General features: G+C 42.0%; 1 long non-coding RNA gene across 2 annotated transcripts; it reads left to right on the forward strand.

The window, feature by feature from the left end:
• LOC306645159 lies at positions 1–26600 on the forward strand. 2 transcript variants are annotated; one of them, XR_013759558.1, is made up of 5 exons: positions 1–94; positions 1515–1972; positions 4931–5039; positions 9368–9420; positions 25992–26600. It is a non-coding gene; the product is annotated as an uncharacterized lncRNA (long non-coding RNA). The 2 variants fall into 2 exon arrangements; XR_013759559.1 differs by lacking the exon at positions 25992–26600 and having other exon boundaries at positions 9368–14950.
• The last annotated feature ends 240 nt before the right edge of the window (positions 26601–26840 follow it).

Consider the following 26840-nt stretch of genomic DNA (forward strand, 5'->3'; position numbering starts at 1 on the left):
CAGAAAGGAAGGAGGAGCCAAAGAAGGGGCGGGGAGGGGGCTACCAAGGCCGCGCCAGCTGAGACTCCCTCCTGCGCCCTCGGTCGCCCAACACGTGAGTCAGGACCCGCTGTCCCCGGATTGGGGTACCTGGAGAGGGGGCGCAGGAGCGCCGGGCAAGGCGATCTGCGGGGCTGGGGTGGGAAGAGAAAATCGAGAGGCGGGAGCATCTCGCAGCGGGAAAGCGCCTGGCAAGCGGCCGCCCAGTCCGCGGGTTCAATGACGCCCGGGCGGGAGGGGCCTGGTGCTCCCACCTGCGCCCGGGGCGCCCCCTGCTGGCCGCCCCCCGCACCCACTCGCATTTTCTCCAGGCTTTCAATTGAATGGTGGAATGGCCTGTTTCCTTCCTGAGCTGTGGTCTGGAATGAAATATTGTGCTTTCTCCTCTTTCTGGTTTGGAACTGAGGATGGAAAAGATGTATTCCCTCATAATTAATTTAGGTGGCTGTCAACTGTGGCCACAGCTGGCCTCAGGCAAAGAGCACAGCCTGAGAAATTGAGGTGAGTGAGAGGAAATACTAACCACAGCCTACATGGTCTGCATATATAAAACCTTGCTGCATTTACAGCTGAGTGTGGAACCAGGGGGCGCTGACCATGTGGTCCTCTCTCCACTGCCCAGTGCCTCCTGACCATAAGCACCAGTCATTTCCGGAGCATGGGATTACCTCTCTTAATTCCCAGAATCACCCCATACACTAGCTGATATTACAATTTACAGATTTATAAAAAACCAAAGAGATAATTCAGACAGGTAATTAAGTAGCTCCATTTAGCCTTACAGCTAGCACAAGCGGAGGATGACTTTGAACCTGAATCTATCTGAATTTGCAATGTTATCTCATGTATGCAGGAGGCAGCCTAGTTTACACACAACTCCTTATGATTCTTTTGTGAAGGAGTCCCATCCTTCTCACTTTTCTCTTCACCCTCTCTCACCTACCTGAAACCTGACTCAGGCACTTATTTGCCTTCTCTACCTCACTATTCCATGATAATGTGTTCTATGAGAAGGATCTGGAACTAGTTCATCCTAAGGTTTCAGTGACTGGTAACAACTTGAAGTATTCTACCCCCCACCCCACCTCCAAGATTTGCCTTTAAAGTAGAATCTAAGCTTCAGATTAAAGAATGGAAATTCTTAGAGTAATTGATTTGACTGTCAGGAATGTGGGGCAGTATTGTGGGCCTAGCAAGCCCTGCAAATGCCCACTTAGCACATAGGTAAGCCCATTCTCCATTCTGATTATGGGCATGACTTTGGAAAGTGAGTGTGGAAAAGCAAAGTGACAGGCCCTTAGCCTAGAACCTACCGAGTCCTAACTTGCTCAAGGAAATGCAGCTAGTAAGTGCCTGAGTTGGAATTCAAACCCATTCATTCAATCATTCATTAGCATAATTTTATTTATTAAATATTATTTTGATATGGAGACAAACTAGAATCCTTCTCTCCCTCACTGCTTACGTTCCCATAGGGGTGAATGAACACGTAAACCTGTCACAATCATCAAATGTTGTGTGATGGATGCTGCATAGGGCATCATGGGTGAGCCCCAAATGCAGAACATGGCTGGTTGTGCCCAAAGAAGAGAGGTGAAGAGGAAAAAAACAAACCTTGAAGGAGAACTGTGGATCCAGGCCTCCTCGCCTCCTCCAGAAGCACTGCCACATGCAGGAGGAGGTCAAAGAGGCTTCAGATGGAGCCTCTTAAAATGTCCCCAGATTCTCCTGTGTGGGCCACCTGACTGCACTACAGCATTCTGAGAATTATTGGATCATTATAAAGTACCTTGCATCTCTTGGTACATTTGGGAGGCCTAAATGTACAGGAATCATCATTTTTCGTTGCTTTCCCAGTTCAACAGAGGATGATTTAAAAATATGCTTGACTTGAAGAATAAGGAGAAAAAATAAATAAACGTGGGAGCCCAAGGTAAAAATGGAAAACAGATGAAATCCAAAGTATTTTCAAGGTGTCTTTTTCTCTGTGTTTCTATTTTGCAGGTTTTAAAAGCAGAATTAAAGTGTAAAGCAGAGGGAAATTTCTCTGATGCAGCATTTACATAAGAAACACATTCAGAAAAAGAGGCTGTGATTCTGAAAGTGTCCTTATTATACTGCACTAAAAATTTCCCTGGGGATGGGGGAGGTTTAAATTAGTTGGAGAGAGGAGGAAATAAACCCCCCTCTTCAAAATTCGAGTCTCTCCCAAACCAAAAATTCCACCTTAGGAAATGGCCACATGGTGTTCAAGGGCAGACAGAGCCCTCATTGTGTAAGGGCTCCACCTTCTCAAGCCTTCATTACAATTCACTGGCTCCTCCTACATCCGCTTGACAAGTCCCAACATTGAACTTGATGCTAAATCATAGACCTCAGCACAATTCACAAGGAGGTCCTTGTTTTTAGTGGTTGTGCATCTTGCTGAAGAAATGTATCCACAAGCCATTTAATAGGCTTGAGGAATTAAAGTTAGCATGAATAGCACAAAAATGCCACAATCCAGCATTATTTATATCTATTTCCTTAAACATCTGTCACATATTTACCTGCAAAACTGAATTCACATACAAAGAAAATGCTATGAACACGGTATTTTAGTTATTGCATACTGAACTACCCTAAACTTAGTGACTTCAAGAGTAACCATTTTATTATGCAGAGTGATTTTGTGGATCAGCATCCAGCTGGGTGATTCTCCCTCTCCATGGATGTATGAACTGGGTCACTTGGTGATGAAAGTGGTCAGACTTCTTAACAAGACAGGTTAGGGCTCTAAGATCAAGTGTTCCAGGACACACAGAGTCCACACTGCAGACCCCATGAAAGGCCTTTCACTGGAAACCCAACACCTTCAACTTCCTCATACTGCCTTTTCAGTGATGAAATTGCCACAGAGATAGATTTAGATATGTAACTGGCTAAGTCATTTGTGTAGTACCCTAGTTCTCAAAGTTTGGTCCAGGGACTAAGAATGTGGGCATCATGGGGCATCACCTGAGAACTTGCTAGAAATTCTAATTCTCGGATTCCAGAAACTGGGGTGGGACCCAGTAAGCTGTATTTTGATAAACCCTCCAGGTGACTTGATGCATATTAGAATTTTAGAACAACTATTCTGGCACATGAAAATCAATTACAAACAAGTAAAGGAACTGGATCTCACCCCATAGAATCTATTGGTTATTCTGCAGTGCCCCAAACATTCATGGAGATTCTATTATACAGGCAGTATTGAGAACATCTGGGCTAGAACACAAAACTAATCCAGCTCAGGTAGACAAGTTAACTATAAAACAATTAGTAAACTACCACAGGCCATTGCAGATTCTGGACAGATAATCAGAATGATGTGCACCCTGGGGCTCTGGGGTCACTGGATTGCAGAGAGTGTATGATACAGAAGTTAAGTTCTTCCTCTTCACCCTGACATTCAAACCCAGCACCACAGGGCTCAGGTTTATATTCCACTGTCTCCCTACACACATCCTAGTTGCAGACTGCATAGTTCAAAACTTGCTATTCAAAGTGAGGTCCTTGGACCAGCAGCATTGGCATCAACAATGAGCTTGTCACACAGAGTCCAGACTATACCTACCCCTACCGAATCAGAATCGGCCTTTTAACAAGATCGCCCAGGAGACTGAAGACACAGCACAGTTTGAAAAGCTTGGTTGTTGAGCAAGTATCATTCTTCCTGGGCATTTCCTGAGTTTTGACAATATCTCTAGGTTCCCCAGATGGATCAGGTCCCTAGGCACTGCAGCTGTAATGACTTAACTGAGACAGGGTATTACCTGAGAGTCTGGAACACACAAATTCTCCTCATGCTTTTAATAACTATGAATTTGGTGATAAATAACAAAATACAAGTTTGTTTTTGATTCTTAGCCTTTTGATGATTACAAAGAACTAGGATTAGACCTACATCTATTTAAAAAAAATATTGAAATACCCAACTCAAGCCCAAAAAAGGGAAACAAACTAATTGCCTAACTATTGGGAGTATCTAATACTTTAAATTTCTTTACCTCGTGCCCACTAATAGATGACCCTATGCCATTTTCACAGCTTTGGACTCAGTCCCCACTAGGGTGAAGCACTGTTTTGAATTCAGGTGTTGATTACCCTCTTCAAGCTGTTTTTTTGTTGTTCAAAACTAAATGTCCCCAACCAGCTCCTTCTGTCTTGCCTAAGGGAATTTTTTTTTTTTTTTTTTTTTCCTGTTTGACTATATGGAGAGTTAATGGTCCATTCCACTAAGGTTTTATGTAGTGGGTTTGGAATTCACCTTTTGGTATGGTTAAACCCAGGGACTCGAACATACCTGAACTACATCTCCAGCCTTGGTGTGTTTTACTAAATTAACTAAACTTAGCGTTGGTTAAACTATTGATGTCAACCATGGTAAGAAAATGAAAGTCTTCCAGACCCCTTCCAATATGCAGGACCCCTTGCCTTAGCCTTTTATCAGTCAGTCCAATTTGATCCCTTTTGATGGAGGGATTCAGAAGGTGTCAGGCTGCCAACTGATCTCATTTCCAGTTGGGTCCCTCTGTCCCCTTTTGCATTCTCATGGTCTAGTGTTGTTGCTAAACATGAAGTATGATCTTTCCCAGAAGAGGAAAAGCTCATCCCAGGAGTCTTCGGCAGCTTTTTAGTAGTGCAGGCATGTGTTCAGTGCCATGCTGGCCAGGCTCCAAGCAAGACGATTCCTCATGGAAATTCTTGCCATTTTCACAGGATGCTGTGTTTTTCTATTTTTAACAGAAGAACACCATTGTCTGGGGATGAGAAAAGTTTTTGGCTTACATGAAAGAAGAAAGTCATGTTGATGCCAATAGAAGAGTGAATTGTACTGATAGAATAATCAATTTTCTTTCAAGTACAGGTTGTCATGCTGTGACTAGACAGAGCCATCAAAATGATCTTCCTCCAGCTGACCAGGCTGTTTTAATTGAGTATATCATCTTGTGGGAAGAAAAGAGAGGCTATGCCAGGTAGGATTTTTCTGGGTGCCTACCTATGTGGCCACGATTGAGCAAAATAATATACAAAAATTAGTAGTTGTGAACGGGTTCAACCAGGGAAGGATTGTTTGTATTGCTGAAGGAATTTGCCACAGATTTCTTTAAATACTAAGGACCCAGAATTTGGGGAGTCTGAAGGAGATGGGGATGCTTTGAGGGAACCTGGCTGTCCAGGTGTCTCAGGATAGCAGCACCTACATGGGTATAATGTAGTCCATAGCCTGTTTGTTAGCTTTGTAGACTAAGTTCGGTCTTGATGTACAGATTTAATGGGGCTCTGTGGAACTGACTACCTCTAAGCTAACTCACAAGAGTCCAAGGTATAACTTAGTTGCCAATTGTTTGGTTTACTATAGGAATTCTCCTTTCCATTAATTAATTCAACACATTTTTGAATGCATACTATGGGATCAAATTTCCTTCCCTCATGCTGCATACATTCTGGGGTGGTGGAGATAATTGATAAACAAGTAGAGAATGTCGGGTGTTAATAGATACCCTGAGAAAAATAAGGATGGTTAAAGGGCAGAGAAAGTGTTGGGTGGGAATGAAGGTAGGGGGTTGTTCCTGTTTCACTTAAAAATATCAGGTAAAGCCTTTCTGATAAGGTCACATCTAAGAAACCTGAAGGAGCTAGACCCAGAGATATTTATCTGCAGGAGAATACTTCCGGCACAGTCTGAGCGCCTGGAAGTCAAGTATGTGCTTAGTGTGTTCAGGGAATTGAAAAGAGGTTATTGTGGTTACAGAGAAGTGAGAGGGAGGGAAGGGGATGGAATCAAAGTGGTGGCCCTAAGAACCCCTTGCTGGCCTTCGTAAGGATTTGAACTTTTGCTCTGAATGAGCTGAAGAGTGGTATAATCTGACTTAACGTTTTGATGCAATCTCTGGCTGCTGTGCTGAAAATACATGATGGCAGGTCAGGGAAGAAGCAGGGAGACCAGTTGAGATGCTTTTGTAATAATGGAGGCAGGAAATGAGACTGCTTGGATCAGAGTTGGTGGCAGGAAAAGCTGCAAGAAGGACCAGATTCTGGCAACATTTTGAAAGTAGATTAAAGGAACTGGACGGGCCTGTAATCTCAGCTGTTCAGGAGGCTGAGGCAGGAGGGTTACAAGGTGGAGGCCAGTCTGGGCAACTTAGCAAGACCCTGGCTCAAAAAAAAAAAAAAAAAAAAAAAAAAAAAAAAAAAAAAAAAGATCTAGGGCTGTAACTCAGTGGTAGAGCACTTGTCTAGCATGAGCGAGGCTCTGGGTTCAATCCCTGATTCCCAGTACTGGAAAAAAAAAAAAAAAAAAAAAAAGGAAGAAAGAAAGAAGAAAGACAAGAAAAGAAAGAAAGTAGATCAGAGAGTTTTGCTGATGTTTTGGATGTGTTGAGAGAGTAGAGGCAAGAATGATTTCAAGATTCTTGCCCTGAGGAACTGGAAGAGTAGAGTTTCCATTGCTGAAAGTAGAGGGAGAGAGAGAGAGAGAGAGAGAGAGAGAGAGAGAGAGAGAGAGACCACGTGTGTGCCACATGGTGTTGATGTTCATTCTGATATATGCCCACCATTTACCTGGAGTGACAGTTCTGAAGGCTACATGTGTCAGGAATTCTGTGAAGAGGTCTGGGAATCACAGCATGTAGGTGGTAGAAAGAGAGAGAATTTAGAAGGGTGTGAGCTCTAGGATGTTCCAACCTGGGGAGGTCAGTGAAATTATGGGAACCCAGTGAAGAAGACCCAGAAGAAGCAGTATGGAGGAGGGAGGGGAACTCAGAGAAAGCAGTGGCAGGGGCCCAGAGAGAAGTGACAAGCTGTGTCACATGTTGCTAACAGGTTAAGAACTGAGATTGACTTCTGTATTAAGAACCAGGAAGTCATTGTTAATTGCTCTGCTTCGACTGTTGGTCTCTCAGAATTCATGTATTGGAAAGTTAATCTCCAGAGTCATGAGTAATTAGTATTTGGGGTGGTGATTGCATGATGGTTCTGCCCTTGTGAAAGGATCTGTGCATTCCTGAATTGATGGATCATTGGATTGTCATGAGTTCGTTATCCTGAGAGCAGGTCTGTTATAAAAGCCAGTTTGTCATTGTCCTGAGCTGCTTTTCATGTGTGTTCTCCACTGCCTCAGAATTCTGTATAGAGTTTCTACAAGCTAGAATGTCCTTTAAGATGTGGTCCCTCTACAATGGTCTTCCCAGCCTCCAGAATTGTAAGAATTAATTTTTTCCTTTCTGGATTACCCCATTTCAGGTATTTTGCTATAGAAACAGAAAATGTTCTAAGAAACTAAACTTGACAAGAGCCATGTTAACAGAGAAGTGGGATCAAAGTTCTCATTGAACTGGGTTTAAGAAATAATGAGAGGGGCTAGGGATGTAGCTCAGTGGTAGAGCACCCGCCTAGTATGTGCAGGGCCCTAGGTTCAATTCCCAACACGACAAAACAAAACAAATGAAAAACCAATGAGAGGAAGGGAGGAAGATGAGTACATCGACCTCTAGAGTTTTGCTGTAAAGGAAAGCAGACTATAATAGTCAGCAGGGGCTGGGACCCAGGGAGCTTTCTGTTTGCTTTGTTGCGTTTTTATTTTGCTTTGTTTTGTTATGTTGTTTTAGGATGGAAAATGTCAGAGCATGCTTGCCGATGAAAATGACCCATAGATGAGATGTTTTAGAAGTTATGTCCTTGGATAGTTGAGGGAGATAAGATCCTGTGACACATGGAGGGAAGACAGCAAGACAGATCATTCTTAGGAGTGGGAAAGAAATTGAAGTGCACAAGTACACTTTAGATGTGATGGAATGGGCATGTTTTCTGATGACTTTTCTTTGTTCTCAGTGAAATGGGCAACAGGGTTATCCACTGAGAATTGAGGAACAAGTGGGAAGAGATATTAGATGTCTGAGGAAAGGGAGATCACGTGAGTCGTGGTTGTGTTGAGCAGCCAGAGAGTCAATGATCCAGAAAAGTAGTTTCCAAAGTGTTCGCAGGATGAGCTTCTCCTGAGAGCTTGTCAGGAATGCACACCCCAAGACTCCACTCTAGACCTTCTGAATGAGAAACATTGAGGCTAAGACCCTGAAGCTGTGCTTTAACAAGCCTTCCAGATGACTAGGATGTGCACTTAAGTTTGAGAGTCACTAGTCTAGAAAAATATGATAGAGTAAGGTATAAATGTCAGGATGCATTCAGTGTTCCCAAGGTCAGTGCTTACAAATTTACAGTATTCCCAGTCAGGACCCTCCATCCAAGCCCATCCTGCTCAGTAGTTCACCTTTCAGTGGTTAGATTAAGGAAAAAAAAAAAAAATATATATATATATATACACACACACACACACATATGTATATATCTAACATATATATCTAACGACATATATATCTAACCACCTTTCAGTGGTTAGATTAAGAAAAAATATATATATATGTATATACACACACATACACATATATATGCACATATTTATATCATATATACATATATATATCACACACGTGTGTGTATATATACATATATACATACACACCCATATAACAATGTTATAGCTAAGGTGACAGAGGATAAGGTCTGCAGGGACAGGCTTCTATTGATGATTTCCTTAATTTTAAAAAATAACCCAAGCTGGGCATGGTGGCACACACCTGTAATCCTAGTGGCTCAGGAGGCTGAGGCAGGAAGACTGTAAGTTCAAAGGCAGCCTCAGCAACAAAACGAGGCCCTACAAAATTTAGCAAGACTCTCTCAAAATTTGAAAATTATATAAAAAAGGCTGGGGATGTGGCTTAGTGGTTAAACACCCCTGGGTTCAATTCTCGGTACCAAAAAAGAAAAAAAGAAAATAAATGAAGGAAGAACTAATCTCCTTATGCTGCTGCTGGGTTTTTGATAGGTGGATGTGGCTCTCAAACTGATAGCCTGATGATAAGGCCTAGAGGTAAGGAGGGCTGAGTGGGAGTTTGGAAGGCACTGGAGTTGCTGATGACATTGAACCACTGGACTTCCAGATGCTCAGACTGATCATCCTTCTCTGTAAAATAGTGATAACAATAACTGTCTCTCCCATGCTTGTTATAAACACTGAGGGAAAATTTTGTTATTGAAAATAGATTATACCGTTGTAAAGAACGATGCAAATGCAAATTACAGATGTAATTTTCAAACAGTGTATTTGTATTTTGATTCAAATTGTATACATTTTGTTTACAATTTTCCACAAAGTAAGGTGTAGTAATGGTGAAGGCCACAATGCATTTGGGACTTCCTTAGATGCTCCAGTGTCAAGTCATCTGTTTTTGTGCTCATTTTTCAGGATGCCAGCATAGCCTTGGGCCTCACAGACAGGTGCTGCTGGAGTAAACCCAGGTGAGTTTTGCTTACTGGCTCAGCACACCAGGAACAGTCTGCAGCCAGGTAGGCAAAACAGAGGCTGGAAGCAGGTGCAGAAGATCAGATCATACCACCCAGAGCACTACCACCCCATGATGCATCTTTCACCTCTTTAAGAAACTCACTATCTATTTCAACCCTTCCCCTAAGATGACAACATTCATGTTGCTTGAGTTCCCCTCTTGTAGCCAGCAGCACCCCTTCACCCTAGCGCTCTTCCATTCACCGTGGGGCATGGATGTGCCCTTTGGCCTCCATGTTGAGTCCTTGTATGCCCCAATCAAAGTTCATTTCCCCATGTGGTCATTCCGTGTGCATTCTGCTCCCCTTGTGAGCTGGTGCCTTTAAGGCTATCTCTGGATCATTTCCTGTCCTTGCCCATTCGGCTCCAAGAGAAATTTCTTTCTGTACTTAACCACTGAAACTCCAGTTAGCCTGATCCGTTTTCCTCAAATTCCACTCACAGGTGTCAACATATAAGCACTAAGCATGCATTGGTCCCTGAAAGAAACAAAGCTTTGTGACCTGTAAAACCTCAAAGTTTTCCCTGACCAGGTCACACTTAGCTGAGGATACCAAATAAGTTGACGCTTATGCTGCTGGCATGATGACCCTTATTTATCATTTCACTACTTTACTGACCACTTTGTGCTTGGTGCTGAGAGTTGTTGGCTCTGCCTCTGCCCCTGTAAGAAGCCTTACTAAAGGTGGCATCAGAAGAGGTTTGGTGAGGACACTCAGAGGAAGAGACATTATAAATCCTTATGGGGCAGGGAGAGTGGTGAGAGGGAGAGACCAGATTGCACGTGACACCTGTGATAAAAAGGTAACAGGGAAAGAATAAAACAATCCACTGAAGGAACAAGGGACACTGCCATGCAGAAAAGGCAGGTGACTCTTAACTGTTGGAGAGGTGGCCTGAAGGACTTCAGACATCATGATTGGCTACCTGCACCTGTTTGCAAAGTGCCAGTTGAAACAGTTGGCACAGGGAGACACCTGGATGTGACAGCTGCCCACATCCAGACATCCCCAGAGACGATTCACTGAAGGTGGCTCAGCAGACCAGCTTACTCTTCTACAAAATTGGTGCTCTGTGGAATTAGGAGTGGTCAGGACCCTCCGAGGGGCCACACTACCTCATATTGGGATCTCTTTGCACACCGAACTAGCATTTAGGTTTTGTTCTCTTCTCCAGCACTGGGCCTCATGAGGACAGGGCCACGCTTTGTGCAGGGTACCACCTGGGGATGAGCAGGGCCTGGTGCAGGTCCATCCTTAAGAGTCCATGCAGTTGGAAGTCTGGACTGGGTTGGACAAACTTTTTCTTTAAAGGGCCCAAGAGTAAATATTTTGGCTTGGTGGGCCAGAGGTCTTCTTTGTGGTGCCATTTCAGCTGTGGAAGCAGCCATAGATAGTACCCAAACAGAGCAGCGAGGCTGTGTTCTAATAATACATTATGTTATGGACATTGATGTTTGATTTCACATAATTTCTACAAGTCATCAAATATTCTTTGTTTGATTTTTTTTCAACCATTTAAAAATATGAAAACCATTCTTAGCTGTGGACTATATAAAAACAGGGCCCTTGGCCCAGATTTGACTTAGGGACATACTGACCTCTAGTGTGAAGCATCAAAGGAGGCCCTTTTCCTGTTTCTAATGGGGTTAAACATGGGTCTTCCTTGTGGGCACTTCCAGGTCTCTTAATAAACATTGGGATGTGCAGCACCCTAATAGCTGGGTCACCCCCACATCTCCCTGGAGCAAGTGCAGGTGTGGGCACACAGACAGTGCTATCCAAAAAAGGCCATTGTTCTGGACAGCAGAGTGTGAGGTGGGCAGCCTCCAGGTTGCCATGGTAATGGCAGATGCACTTTTAGGAACATTGCTGCTTGTAAGAGAAGGGATCAGATTGTCAGCAACTTAAGGCTGATTTATCTTTCTGCCTTCTTTTTCCACATCTCTCCACTGCACATTAGACCAGAGTGGGAGATCATAAATTAGTGCAAAATTGGCAAGGACAGATAACAAGTGGCAATAAAAGCATTTCTAACCTTAGCAATGTTTCCTCTTGAACTTTTACATTTTTTAGTGCATTTAAATTTGTCAAGTTCTTTCACATACTTGAGTTCTTTTCATCCTCACAACCCCACAAGGGAAACTTGGTAGAGAGAGGTTTTGGGATTTGCTTGCTGTCATATGGGCTTTAAGTTACAGAGCCAAGATCAGAGTCAGGTATTTTTAATCCAAAATGTATTTGGTACAACAAACTTGAGTGTACCAAGCATTAGGCACTATGAAATAAAGATGAATAAGATGTTATTCCTGTCTTCAAGGTGCCTCTATCTAGCACTGTGGTTCCCAAACCTGCTTTAGCACTGACTTCCCTGGGAGATCTCTTTCGTGGAGATTCTCAGGCCCAGGCCTACTGGATTCAATCTGGGTCTCCAATTGCAGCAAATACTCTCTGGAGCAAAGACCTCAAGCCAAGTTCCCTTTCCCCTCTGCCCCCTCTGACCCAGCTCCAGGCTGGGGAATGGCTAACTCCAGACCATAGAGGAAACTCCTCCAGTTCAGGCTGGTAGGAGCAATTCTAGAATAGAACTAAGCATCAGAGTTTATTATGAAACACCGAGGAGTCTCCAGTCCAACCTGGGTACACAGGAACCTCTCATTCCAGAGGTGGCATTCCCACTGACCAAGTCTCATACCCAGTTGGTATTTGGCACTGTAGCCCAGTAAAGTAAGAAGAGTTTGAGATTTGAAACCAGAAGCCCCAGGTTTATGTAACCCTGTAAACTTCCATCTTCATTCTCCATTTAGGTCTACCTTGGTTAATCATGGAGTGGCTTGCAGTGTTTTAGGTCTGGTAGACCAGGATTTCATCCCAGGATTCTGACATCACCTTTGGAAAATGTGTTCCAGAGTGTCAGGCATGCAGACATCTTGCAAGATGAAGACTGGCCTCTTTCTTCTTCCTGCAGACAGTATTTGAAGTGAGCTTTCTCCATAAAGAGAGACAATGTGAAATCCACAGTGAGGTATTTAAAAATGTTACAAGCTTGGTTTCCCAGTGCATTTGTTGACAAGTAATATTTGGGGTACAGTTGTAAGTTTGCAACCTGTCCTTCCACAAAGCAAATCTTTACCATTCCTACTTCAGAGTTCTTACTGTAGAGAATTCTGCCTCATTTCTGTAGCTTCTTATTTAAATTAGATGTGTTTTTTATTAGATTTTAGTAGCCAATACCTTCAAGTGGGCTTAGAATTATTTATTTTTCTGCAGATGAATCTGTCTTGCGAAATGGGTATGAAGCCCCTCCCTAGTTTGGGATTTATAGCCTGACTGCTCTGGGTTCACAAAGCTTTTCCATTAAAAGTCTCTCTCCTCTGCCAATATTTATTGCTAGAGTCACTGTTTGCCCAGAAGCGACTGTCTGCTGCATCTTCTGGGAAATGAAATTTATGTCCCCTGGCACGGATGGGGTGACATCACTGAAGTGCTGTTTACATCTCTCAGTGGCACAGCCCTGAGCTCATATGGATGGTAAAGGTGGGGGTGGGGGAGGGAATGAAGCAGGTTTATATAAGTAAGTACTGTCCACCTCTCTGTCGCCTTCCCTGCACCATCCCATCCACCACTCATATTGGACAATACCGTTATATATTATCGGAATTTCTGAAACTTGATACCCTTCAAAATTACTAAGGAAGAGTTAGGGTCAGTAGTGGTAGAGGGGTTGCGTCTCCTTGAAGAGATGCCTTTCCTTTATGGCAGATCGCCCTCTGAAGAACCCCAGCTCCTTCCTCTGCAGTGCCCTGAGCCTCGTGTGGGGGTGAGTGCAGCCCTCGCCCAGGTCTCTCTCCCACCTTCCTTACATGAAAGTCATCCCCAGGATCCAAACAAGCTGACCTGGGGCAGAGAGATAGAAAATGCCTGGGCAGCAGATTTGTGAACACATTTGGCCTCCCCCACTTTTCTTCTATTTTCCCATCCTGTCAGTTTTCCTGTGTCTATTTTCTCCAAAGAGTGTTGGTAACGTTTCTCCTTCCTCACTTCACATTCGCTCCTCCAGGGACTGAATTCTCCTCTCCTTTTGTTCTCCCTGTTGTTCCTGGATTGGCCAGTGGTCTCCCAACTGCCCAGCTTAATGGACAGCTCTGGGACTGGTCTGGCTTTATGAGCATGGCAACTGTGTAGTCACCCAGGGTCCAACTCTGAAGGGCGCCATGATGGGTTTAAGACTCCACTGTGGTTGTCTTGAAATTCTTCACAATTTGTGAAAAGACATTCTGCATTCCCAGTTTGCACTGGGCCTCTCAAATTATGCAGCTGACTGTGTTTGAGTCTTTTGAAAATCTAGTTTCTCTAGCAGACAGTATCCACTGTGTACCCTAATATCCTTCTCCTCCTCTCCTTCCCTCCTTTGGTCAGCTTTGGAGGGCCCCTTGATCTCATGGAGAGACCCTTTCCTTAGGCACAGAGGATGAAACAAATTATTAGAAACTGTGATGGAATATTCAGACGTTTGTCAGGGACTGATCCATAGGTGACCAGATGGCCTGGATCTCATCAAAGAAAGGAAAGTAGAAGCTTATTCTGGGGGAAGCTTTTGCATTTCTGGAAAAAATTGTCAGATCCAGCTAGACTGCTCCTTACCTTTTTGTCCCCTTCCTCCACTTTTCCTGCTATGGATGTGGGCACAATTCCTGGAGGTATAGCAGCTCTTCTGTGACGTAAAGGGAAAAATCCAACATAGTATGAATGGAAAAGAGAAATAGAGAAGGAGGTGGGTCTCTGATGGCATTGCTGAGCACTGCCCCAGTTTCAGACCACCTCTCTCCGAACTTCTTGTTATATATCAAGTAACAACATCAAAACCTCTTTTTTTTTTTTTAATCATTGCCATGACATTTTTCTATTCTACTTACAGTTAAGTGTTTTGTAACTGCTCTGATTTCTTAGCAACATTTAAGGCAGTGTTGTCTGTTCCTTCCACCTAAAACAGTCTTTCCTTGGCACTGGTGACAGAATCTGTGGGATTTCCTTGTCACTTATTCTCATAGTCCTTCTCCTTGACCCAGTACTTGGTACACTGTCCTGCAGGACTTAGTGGTTTGTTATTTTTATTGACCACGAGGTATTTACTGCATATACTGTGTGTGTCAGATGGAGACAATAAGACAGCTGAGGGTCCCACTCTCACACCTCCACAGCTCTCACTGCTGTCCCCAGACCTCTAGGAACGGTCTCATGTGTGGCCTCAGTACTGGCACTCAGAGGGACTCCACTCCAGTGCAGACTGCATGTGAGTGATCCTAGCTAATCAACAGGCAACAGCTGCCCCTGGAAGGGAGGAAAGAAGAGGCCAAACTGTCCTCAGTGAGGCCCCGTGAAGTCCCCTTTACTCTGCACTCCCCACCAAGCTGCGGAAGAAAGAAAAGAGGTGGCCGCCTTTTCTCCTTAAGTTCCAACCAGCTTTTTCTGCACCAGTAAGACATATTAGGGGATTCCACAGTAGGAAGTTCCTTTACAGGATCCTGCCGGATGTGGGAATTTGCGCTAATTTCTCTTACAGGGTATTGAAAGAGCCCATCAGGTTTCACAATTGCTGTATACCAGTACTGCCACCAGCTCACTCACCTGCTGTGTCAAATCGATGAGAACCACTGGGAATGAGCAGGTGTCAGAGGCCCCTAGGCTGCTCGGGAAGCAAGACTCCTTCATTGATTGGGCTTCATTTGGGAATTGTGTAAAATGAAAGCATTTAAAGTAAAATGGGAACTCACTGATCCCACATATGAGGATTTAACCAAGGGTATAATCCAAACAGCAGAAAATTGTTTATCTGTGTTTCTTTAGGATAACAAGCATTAGGGGACAACTTATTTTTGTCTCTGAGATTAAAGGAGAAACACACAATCATGTTGGATGTTAAAACAGCACTTATTCAACTTCGTTGGCCATTCCTAATAAAAGATTTTAGCCAGCAATAAAAGGATAGCCCTAGTTTATGAAGAATATAGGAACACACACACACACACACACACCATTACACACGAAAGGTAACAGAGGAAACCATTCTATCAGTTTGGTAAAACACCCTACAGACCCTGAGAGTTGAGACAAGTTATGTGAGTGAGGAACTTGCCCCAGGTGTGTAGTTGAAGAATGAGTCAGAAAACTCAAGAGTCATCATAGGTGCAATGATTAACTGTCCATTAAAAATTAAAAACCCTTCAATCAAGTAAGATAAGTAATAGTAAATCAAAATTAATACAAAAATCTTTGGAGAACAAAATCTGCAAATTTCAAATAAAGACAGATTTCAGTGTTATTGATTTTTCCTTTTGCTTCCAAGTCTAATGTGGCTTTGATGTTTGTTAAGATTTCCTTTGTCCTGATTCCTGAGCTTCAGGTGCATCTCTGTGTTTTGAACCCAAAGCAAGTGCCTTACTTGTCGCCTCCTAGTTCTAGACTTGTGGTTCTTCTCAGCAATATTTTTAGAATTTTGATTAGTGTAGTATGACAAAAAGGAAAAAAAAAATGAGGCAAAACTCAAGAAGCAAATCTATTACTTGTAAGTAACATTGTGGAGAGGCAAGCACTGATGCCAGCCTTTACTGTGTGACTTCTGGCTAGTCATGTAACTTCCTAGCTGAAAAACAGGGATCATGAGAAGTGACTGCCTCTTAAAGTGATAGCGAGGTTTCAATGAGTGAATACATGCAAGGGCCTTGGATGCCTGGCAAAGGGAACATGACATAGTGCTGTCTGGACTGTCCCTAGACAGTCCAGGAGGAACCACTGAAAAACAAATCAGGACCATTTCAGGAAACATAAAACACCGACAGCTTTCCTACACAGCAGCACTATCCAACTAGTAAATACAATGCAGAACATGTAACAACTAAAATTATTAATGACCCAGAATACACTGAACAAGAGGTATCAGAGACTTGTGTGAAGAAACTATAATACTTTATTGACAGTAGTGAAAAGAACCCAACCAAAGCCAGCGACGTAAGTTTTTGATGAGAACACTCAATACTGTAAAGAGACAAAGGTTCTCCCCCAAATTCATCTAAATTCAGTATAATCACAATCAAAATTACAGTGGAAGTTTCCAATCATTTTGGTTGATTCTAAGCTTCATCTACTGTGCCTGGGTAGTCAAGAAAATCTGCTGCTGAGAGATATCAAATATATTACAAATTTATGGTAATTAAAACAGTGTGGTGCTGGCACGACAGCAGGATAACTAAAAAGAGACTCAGAAACATTTATGTATGGAAATTATCTGTTAGCTATGGGAATTAGCATATGCTAGAATTATCCTTTCAAGTCAGTGGGAAAAGGTTAACAAGTCAATGTACTGCACAGAGAAAATTTGTTTTCCTTTTGCAAAAAGAAAGTTAGTGTCCTGTCTTATACCATACCCTGAAATAAAATCCTAATGATTAAATGCCTAAATGTAAAAAAATAAGGCATGAAAAGACTGTCAGAAAATAAAGAAAAATTTTGTTTTCCACAATTTATAAAAAGCACTTTATAAATATTTGCTGTATAAATAAATAAATAAATCTAGAAGTGAGGAATAAATAAATCTAGAAGTGAGAAAGGTGTTTCTAAAGAAAATATCAAACCCCAAAGCCATAAAGTAAAAGACTGACTGACTGGACTATGCAAACTTCAGTGATTTTGAATAAAAGAATCTGCAAAGTTACTTTTCAAGCCACAGCCTGGGGTAGGGGGATACTTATGACATTATCTAATGTTAAAAAGAACTTTTACACAATCTTGCTTGCAGTACTCCTACATAGTGATAAGGAAAAGAAAACAGATTAGAGAAAAATAGGTTATTTAGAGAAGGAATGTAAATATTTAATAAACATATGAAAAGATCTTCAACCTCAGTAATCAGAGACATGCAAATGAAAACAAGATAACACTAGCAACACAAGATTGATAGGTTCATTGTGATTGAGGGCAGAGGGAAATGGATATTCTCTGACAGTGTTGATGGGAGTTTAAATTGCTGTAGCCTTCAGGAAAAGGTGCAGGGGCAGTCATGTCTCTTTAATATCCAAATTCAAACTGTTTACCCTAGCAGTTCCACTGCAGAATCCAACCTACAGAAATATGACCTAACTACACAAACACATGTGCATGCATGCACAAGTAAGTTTACTTAAAATATTACAAAACTGGAAATGATTCAAAGAGTCATTAGTAGGAGAGGAATTTAATAAATGATGCTTCTCTTAGTCTACTAAATATAACCCAATGGGTAAAAAGAATGAAGATGTGTACGTCCTGACATGGAAAACTCTAAAAGATATATTGAGGGGGAACTAAAGAAATTTTAGGAAAAATAGTAATTTTGTTTGTTCTGCTCAGTGTTGGATTCTCAGTGCTCAGGCAGTGCTGTACTTGGGATGGCTCAAAAATGTTTGTTGAGTCACAGTGTGGTCCTATTTATTGAATGGAATCACAGCAAACTATAAGGTCTTTCTCTCACATAAATATATCTCAGTCCTAACCCAGGTTTTGGGGTACTATATGGAAAAATAATGACACTAGGGTCAAATTCTGATTGTCTCTTACTGATTGATAGCTTTGAACAAGTTATTTACCTTCTCTAAGACTCATGACCCTCATCAGCAACTAAAGATAATAGCACATCCCACCTCTTGAGGATGCTGAGGAGAATCAAAGGGAAGTTGTAGGTTCATTACTTTAGGAACACCTGAGTCACCCAATATGTCCCTGATACATTGAAAGTGCTCTGTGTTATTATTGCAATCTCTGTATGTTCTCTATACACCTGTTGGCTCTCTAGGGATTTTTTTGGTGTAAAGTCAAAGATAACCTGTTTGGATTTTTCTGATATATAAGTGAACTCCATTGTGGTCCTCTATGGTGGCTTGTGAGGAACAATTACCCATCAATAGAGCCTTGATTATCTTTGCCCTCTCTGGCTTTTTTCCCATCTCCTCATCCTTCAACCCAACATATGAGAATAACCTGAAATAGGGATTTGTTTTGAGTTCATATTTAATAAGCACCTACCATGCAACAGCACTGGAAGTGCAATGATACACACACTCCCAGCCTTCAGGAGCTACGAGTTGCTGATGGAGAACAGAAGTTAAACAGGCAGTCACAATAGAGGATGTCAAGTGCCTTGATGTTTGTACATGGAGTAATGACAACACCCAGAAAGGCTTCTGACTTGTTCAGGACATCAGAAGAGGGGTGGTTCAACCAAACTTTGAGAGTTGATTAGGAGCTAAAGGGTCAAAGACGTTCCAGATGGAGATAAGTATTCATGAAAAACTCATTTGAGAATGTGAAAGAATTGCAAGAGGGCTGGAGTTCTCAAGAGGAAAGTGTGGTGTCATAAGGAATAAAGCTAGAAAGGTAGGCAGGGGACGGATAGTGAGGGCTCTGAGAACCATGCTTAGGAGCTGGGAATTGTTCCTGAGAGCAACGAGGAGGCTTTGAAACAAGAAAATGCCTAGATTGGGAATTGGGCCGTGTTTTAGAAAGATGATTCCAACTATCCTGTAAAGAATGAAAAAAGGGAGAGTTACCTTCAGGAAGACCAGTTAGGAGTTTGTTCTGATGATCTAGAAAAAGATAGTGGTGGCCTGGATTGGGGTGGTGGCAGGGGGATGTTGGTGCATTTTAGAGATATTAAGTATGTATAATCAAGAGAACTTGGTGGCTGATTAGATGTGGCAGGTGAAAGAGGGAATAGCATCATGCATGATATCCAGGTTTGTGACTCGTTCATTGGGTTTTCTATATAATAGTCTTGTATCTAGCAACCTTGCTGAATTTTCTTTGTAGTTCTAAAGTTTAACTGTACAATTACTTAGATTTTCTATATAGAAGATCATATTGACAGCAAATAAGGGCAGGTTAGCTCCTAGTTTTTTGCTTTTTTGTGTTTTTTGTTTGTTTATTTTTGTTTTGTTGATGTAGGATCAGTCAATGACCAGTAGAAAAAAGAAACTGCTCTTATGGTTTCAAGCAGAGAAATATAATAGAGGGGGTCAGGTTCTCACAAAACTGGTAGGAGGGTGAGAGTAGTGAAAGCCAGGGGAAACTACCACTAGCTGTTAGGTTCACTGCTGCAGCTGTGGCCCCGGAAACAGGAAGTAGTGTGGCAACCCAGATCAGGAAACTGCCGCTGCCATCAGCAGCTGTCCTACAGCAATGAAGGTGGCAGCTGAGGGGTTCTTTGCGAATGTTGTAAATCCTCATTTCCACCAAATACCAAATATCTGCAAGCCACTGCCAGAGAGTGACATGGCTTGCTTCTCACTCCCTGCCATCTCCAAATATTAAACAAGTGCATCACATCTCATTGGCCGAGGTTAATGGAGTTCAGAACCCTGAAGGTAAAGGGGTGTGGGAAGAGGCTTTATCACAGGCTTCTGGGCCCCTGAGATGAAGGGCAGGGATAACAGAAATAACAACTGGTTGCAAAACCAACCAACTAAACAAACCTTAATTTTTCTAGGCCTAGCCTTCTTTGAGCTCACAATGAGCTAGACTCTGTAGGGCCTTTCTTACCACTCCTTTCCATGTACACTGAGCTCTAGAAGATGTACAAAATGACCTGTAATTTTCCAAATGTATTTCCATGCCTCTGCACTTGCGCCATTCGAAAGTTATCTTTCTTTTGCCTGGGAGACTCTTTCCATTCCTTCACCACCCACTTCCTCCCTGCTCCCACACTGCACCAGGCACAATCGACCTCTATCTCCCCCATATTTCTGCTGCACTTGGTTCACAGTTCTTTTATAATAGCTCTTCCCACTGAATTTTAACTTTAGTCAAAGTGTGCATCTGTCCCAGTAGATCCAAAGGTAGGTAAGGGACTAAGACTTATTTCAGGTTGATGCCTCAGGCACCTACTGCAATGCTTAGAACATAGTAGGTGCCCATTAAAGGTTTCTTGAATGTGTAGAGGACTATGTTCTACAAGGACACTCAGGTAAGTCCATGAGGTCATACAAAGACCATTACCTTCAGTAACAGTCATGCCAACTTGTTCCTGAAAGGCAGTGATAGGATATTAGTATAAGAATCCATGTAAATGAATTGCCTATTAATGTTATCTTTAAGTTCTAAATTCTGATTTTTAATTTGTGTTGACTTTTTTCTTTCTTTTCTAAGCTTCTATCATCTGTCCTTTTTTCTTAAACTTGTGGAGCTGCCACCCTTTAAAATATAACTCCCCTGCAACATCCTGATTGCCCCTATCATATCATATTAATGCAAAGCCCACTTAAGCAACTGGGAAAATATGGGTCACTACATGCTGCTGACAGTAAGCATGTGAGGTGACATTGAAGCAGGGACAGAGGATATCTTAATAAATAATTACTCATATAGAACCAGAGAAGCCTAGAGCTCAAAGTGTCCTTAGTGAGACTGTTCTTTTGTTTATACAAGAATGGATATAGAGAATTTCCCATGATTCCCTGGCACTGTGAAAAATTACTTAGCAAGCTCATCTAGCAAGTTCTTTCTTCAGGACAGGGAAATCTCTACAACCAAATCTCTGAGACTCTCTAGCACCTAGTGCCGTGTTAGGTGCATAAGAAGTAACTAAGCAAATGTTCTAAACTGGGTAGTATGGGCATTGTTTTCCCCAAGATAACTAGGAAAATGTGTGTTTTCTTTGTGCCTGCGTACTGGCTCACTCAGCATCCATTCCTAACCTCATTTTCTCCAGCTCATCATACCTACAAAGCTCAGGGAAGCTAAATACTTTCCCTGCACTTGAAATGAGTGGGTGACAGTTTGACCAGTGAGAGGTAAGTAGAATCCCAGAGGTTTCTGTGGAAGCTTGCTTTCTTAATAGAAGGGACAATAGAAGCAGGTGTTTTCCTTGCTCCTTCTCCTTCCTGGAGGGTGACTGTGTTGGCTGCACCCACATCAGCCTTCCTGTGCTCATGAGAGAGGCCTAGAGATTCACAAAGAAACTGGTCCTGATATTGTTGAGCTGCCTCTCTGTCACCCGCACCAGCTACCTCCTGACTTCTTGTTATGTGAATGAAACAAAGTCCTCTTTGTTTAAGCCACTAAATTTCTATTACTTGCTCCTATGTGCTTTTCTAATATTTGCTTGGCTCTAGCTGCAGAACCTTTGTAAGGTCATTTCCCAAACCATGAAGGCCAAGTCTGTGTATCAAATATGACCAATGTCTGTGTATCAGATATGACCATTAGCAGAATAATTATTTTATAAGTTTAGTTTTGTGACATTTTCCTGTCACCAAGTCAGTCTATAAGGAAATGAAAAGGATTATTTTAATAAATACACAACATTTAATCAAAGGGAGACCCACGACCACTGTAGTCCTATTCAGTGTTTATTGATTTTGTTTTTTTGTTGCACAGAATTGAGGAAATTCGAATTCATACAAGTGAGGGTTATGACTATAAGAGGCCCTGCAATTTCAGGTCAGAAACGGTTTCCCTTCAAAGTGGAATCAACAACAGCATGGAAGACCTGTTGTCATTCCTCAGCTGGCAAATGTTGAGTCTGGAGGGAGGGAGTCAATAAACAGGTCTTCTACCAAGTAAATCTTCATTGTTCAAAGGAAAATACAGTGCAGTGAATATGAGTCCAGATCCTACAGGCAAACTTTGTGAATTCAAATCCTGGGACTACAACTTGCTGACTAAGCATCTCTGCCTTGGTTTTCTCATGTATAAAATGGGCACATTAATAGTAGTGGGCTTACAGGGTTGTTGGGTAGTTCAAGTGAATCAATACCAGTAAGGTTCCAGAACATTTCTGGTCACAGGGTAAAAAAAGTTAACAATTAGGAGATGTCCAGGGATGTCCTAGTTCCCCCATTGGTAGTCTGGTAGATAATGATTCAAAAATTTAAAATAGATAAATTTATTTTGCTTGGAACATTGCATACATATTTTACACATAACATCTTTGCTAACCAATTATCCAGAATTAACCCAGAAGTTTTGCCTTGCCAAGGCGAACCAATTCAGCCTTTAAAAGGAAGAGAGAAACATTCAAATCTTACAGTCAGTTCACAAATATGTGTCACGTGACACATTACAAAACATCCCATTGTTATTTTAAAATGATGATTGCACTGTGTTCACACAAAATGCTAAGCAAAAGTGCATTTTACCTGGATTTTAATTTCAGGGGGACTGTGCAAGCTATATTTGATACACATGTGTACAATTTTATATAAATAGATGTGGGAAAGTCTACATTGAAAAATAGCAATAATAATAGAGAAAAGATCAGTATTGAGCTACAGCATTCTGAATCAATGAAAATTATACCAGAAGCATGTGAAACTGGAAGTACAATTTAATATTATTTATATATATATATATGATAACATATATATATGTTAATATATACTGGTTCTCTCTAGCATGTAAACATTGTTGTATGAAAAATTTGTGCAAAAAAATTTACTTGAAGAATTTTAAATTGTGAGACAAAATTCTAAAAGAATTTGAATCAAATATTGGTAGGTTTATAAAGCATCCCTGTATAACTATAGAAGCCCATTGCTCAGAGCTTTAAAATCACTCAAATAATTATCCCAAAAGTCCTTTTTAAAATTTGTGATTTGGGGTTAGATAGGTTAATCCTTGAGAGCTGTGTCCCACCTATCTTGGTCATTCATCCAGTTATAGTGGCTATTTTTGTTCATACAGTGGGTTCATCTAACAACATAGTAAGATGATCTTACTTTAACACTTTCCACAGAAGATGGTTCCATGGCATGGGGCTTACATTAATTAGCACTTTTTTTTTTTTTTTTTTTTTGGATACCAAGGATTGAACCCAGGGGTGCTTGACCACTGAGCCGCATCCCCAGCCCTTTTTATTTTTTATTTTCAGACATGGCCTTGCTAAGTTGCTTGGGGCCTTGCCAAATTGCTGAAACTGATTTTGAACTTGTGATCTGTCTGCCTCAGCCTCCTGAGCCACTGAGATTACATAAGTGCATGTGCACCACTGAGTCTGGCAATTAGCACATTTTTGCCAACAATAACAGTCAATTCCATTTACAATGGTTTTAAAATAATGTGATGCACTACATTAATTAAATGCATTACACAGTATATAGAAAGATGAACATTAGTGTTAGTTTATTCACTATTTAAATAACCTCAGAAGGGTCTAGGACTTTTCCATGATTCTGTCTGGCCAACTTCATCATGTCAGTCATTTCCCCTCATGACCACAAAATGGCTGCCAGGGCTCTTGTGATTATTACTCTGTGAAAACATGTTCAAAACCAGAAGACACCTCTGTATTCCTTGTAGTTTTCTTGAGAACTGGGAAACAACTCTTTTCCACTCAGCTACTCAGGATGCTGAGGCAAGAGGATTATAAGTTTGAGGCCAGCCTGGGTAACTTAGTGAGCCCTGTCTCCAAAAGAAGGTAAAAGAGTTGGGAATGTAGCTCAGTGGTAGAGCGTCCCTGGGTTCAATCCCCAGTACAAAACAAACACAAAAACACAACAACAACAACAACAAATTATTCTTTGTTACCCTCCAATTTCTTTGATCGGAATTGAGTGACATGTTTCTCCTTAAGCCAATTCCTATCCTAGCAAGGAGAATAAGATTTTCACGATTTTTATGATTGATCAGATTATCGAGATTGGTGTGCTAGGGCTGGGAATAGGGTCAAATTCAGCAAAGTCCATGCCACCCCTAGGGAATGAGCATGATGGACTAAGCCGAGGCTCTGGATGGGAAACCAAGGGTCTCTGTTAAAGAGGCTGGGAAATCTCACCCTAAGGAGGCCCAGAAAAGCCTCCTCTTTTGTCTCCCATCTCCCCTTCCCAAGCTGTATGAGGATGGGAGCAAAAAACACAGGGGACAGTGGGGACAGGAGGGGGATAGGGTGAGCCTACCCAGAGCCAAGCATTCCCAATGAAAGTGAAGCTCCCATTGGTCTGAGTGCTTGTGTAGCCTGATGCGAGATATTCTGGAATGGCTCTAAGGGGCTAGTTTGAAAGTTGTTATCCTTATGGTAACAATTTAATTTTCATTTGTTGTGCTATGTATGAAGGGAAGGTGACAGCCTTTCCATCTATCGGTGTTGTTTCATCTTTTGCACATCATGAAGATTTTCATGAGTCTATTTGTATTAGGGACTCCATCCCCAGAAAAAAGCACCGTGCACTTTCATTCAAATTCTACATGTAGTTTTAGTAGCTTCACTGATCACTGTGCCCATTCATGGTCTCCAAGTGATAGCCTTCTGTTATTCTTGATTCGCGTCATACACGGGGAAGAAAACCCATGAGTTTGGGAAAATAAAAAAGAATGAAACAGCAAAACTAGGAAATATAATGGCCCCTGGTTAACTGTGTGACGTTATTTGAATCTTTATTAAGGACCGAATATTACCTCCATAAAATGGAACTAGTAGGGTTGTTTCAAGAACCAAGTGGATAGCTGGACAGGTGGCACATGCTTGTAATCCCAGCAACTAGGGAGGCTAAGGCAGGAGAATCACAAGTTTGAGAGCAACCTCAGCAAAGTAGTGAGACCCTAAGCAACTTAGTGAGATCCTGTCTCAAAATAAAAAGGGCTGGGGATGTGGCTCAGTGGTAAAGATTCCCTGGGTTCAATTCCTGGTACCAAAACAACACAAACAAACAACAACAACAAAAACAAGTGTATACTGTGTAAGATTGTTTTTAAATTATATAGCAGTTTACAAATGTTGGCTTAAAATCTAATTGCCAGTGATTTAAAACAGGATGACAGCTTTTACTTCCCAACTGAATCTGCTTGTTTGGATTTAAAATCATGCACCCCTTGAGGACATGCCTGAAAGTGTTTTGAGGATCCAAGCAGAGGAAGTTTCCTTTTTCTGTAAGAAACTATCATTCTCAAACTCAGGGACCAAGCTCTGCACCCATTTTCAGCAACTTATTAGAAAGAGTCCCCAACTGAAACACCCCTTACCCACTGACAACCCCACTCCTACCAGCCGTTTGAAGTCAGGACAAGCTGACTTCAAGTATCTCTGGGATGTGCTGGACACATACTCCAGCCAGACAGCAAAGTCTGCACATGGGGGCTCAGCACAGCTGGAAGAGCCGGGTCTCAACATCCCGAAGGTCCCTGAACACAGCACACATGGGCATGGCTGCACTCCACAGGCTACAGGGCTGTAGGGGGAACTCAGTTCCCAGTCTTTTCTATAATCATCCACACCCAACCCTGTGCATGTCCAAACAAGCGAGCAGTACCTCTGATGCAAAGTATTTTTATCCCTCGAACTCCCAGGCCCTGGCCTCGTGCACCAATTAAAGTCGGAAAAACTGATGCGGAGTGATCTCTCAGGTCTTCCATCCATGGAGATGGGGGTTGATATCTGGAAGAGGTGCTAGGGTTAGGCAGAGCAACCCAACCTCGCAAGGCACAGCTAGGAGGAGGGTGCGCTCCTGGCTCCAGTATCAATTTATTTCACTGTTATTAACAAAAATTGCTTGTCTCCTCAGCAGGTCAGCTCGAGGCTCCCTCTAGACGCGTACAGCCTCAGGAAGGAAGGAGAAGAAAGAACTACCAGGAATGGAGCAACTTTCCCCTCCTCATCCAATTGCTTCTGGCTCGAAGAGTTCCCTGGGAACACACTGGCTCCCTGGCCTATGGTTACATAACCACACAGATTACTAGCCTAACAACCACGTTCATCCTCACGACCAATTTCTCAAGCTGTGCACAGTCTTTGCGGACTCTGATCTGGGCCTGGCTGAACGGCCCTCTGATCATCCCTTTCTCCAGGTCTTTGTTTCGCCTTAGATCTGGGATAAGTTCAAAGTGTTCAGTTACCTACAGCGTTCTTCAGGCTTTAGCCTATGAACTTGCTTATTATTGTCCATGCCTGGCATGTTTTGGAGAGGTTCTGGATTTGTCGTTGTTTTCTGGTCTTTGAAGGCTGTATGGAGCTTCCTTCCTTCCATCTCTGCTTCATGGCTGTATATTTGGATTTAATGCATCCAAAAGTATCACTGTAACTTTCACAGTATCATGACACTACTTAGTTCCAGTAGTCTTTATTTTTCTACCTCTCAATGATGACATTTTTGAATCTGCTTAGTTCCCCAGATATAAATGTGGTTTGCAAGTCACAAAGACTATCTGTGTTTGGGTCTCACTGCTGCTCCTTACTAGCCGTGTAACTCACAGTTAATCTCTTTGATGACCTATCTCTTCCTTTGGCGAGGCAGTGAGAATAAAAGCATCTCTCCTTTCTCTTTTAGAGATATGTTTTGAAGATGAAATGAGGTCATGGATTAAAGAGAGCACTGAAAATGGGCATAAAAATATTAATTTCCATGTATGAAGTGTTA

This window comes from Sciurus vulgaris, assembly GCF_902686455.1.
Source record: "Sciurus vulgaris genome assembly, chromosome: 1".
Classification (NCBI taxonomy): Eukaryota; Metazoa; Chordata; class Mammalia; order Rodentia; family Sciuridae; genus Sciurus; species Sciurus vulgaris.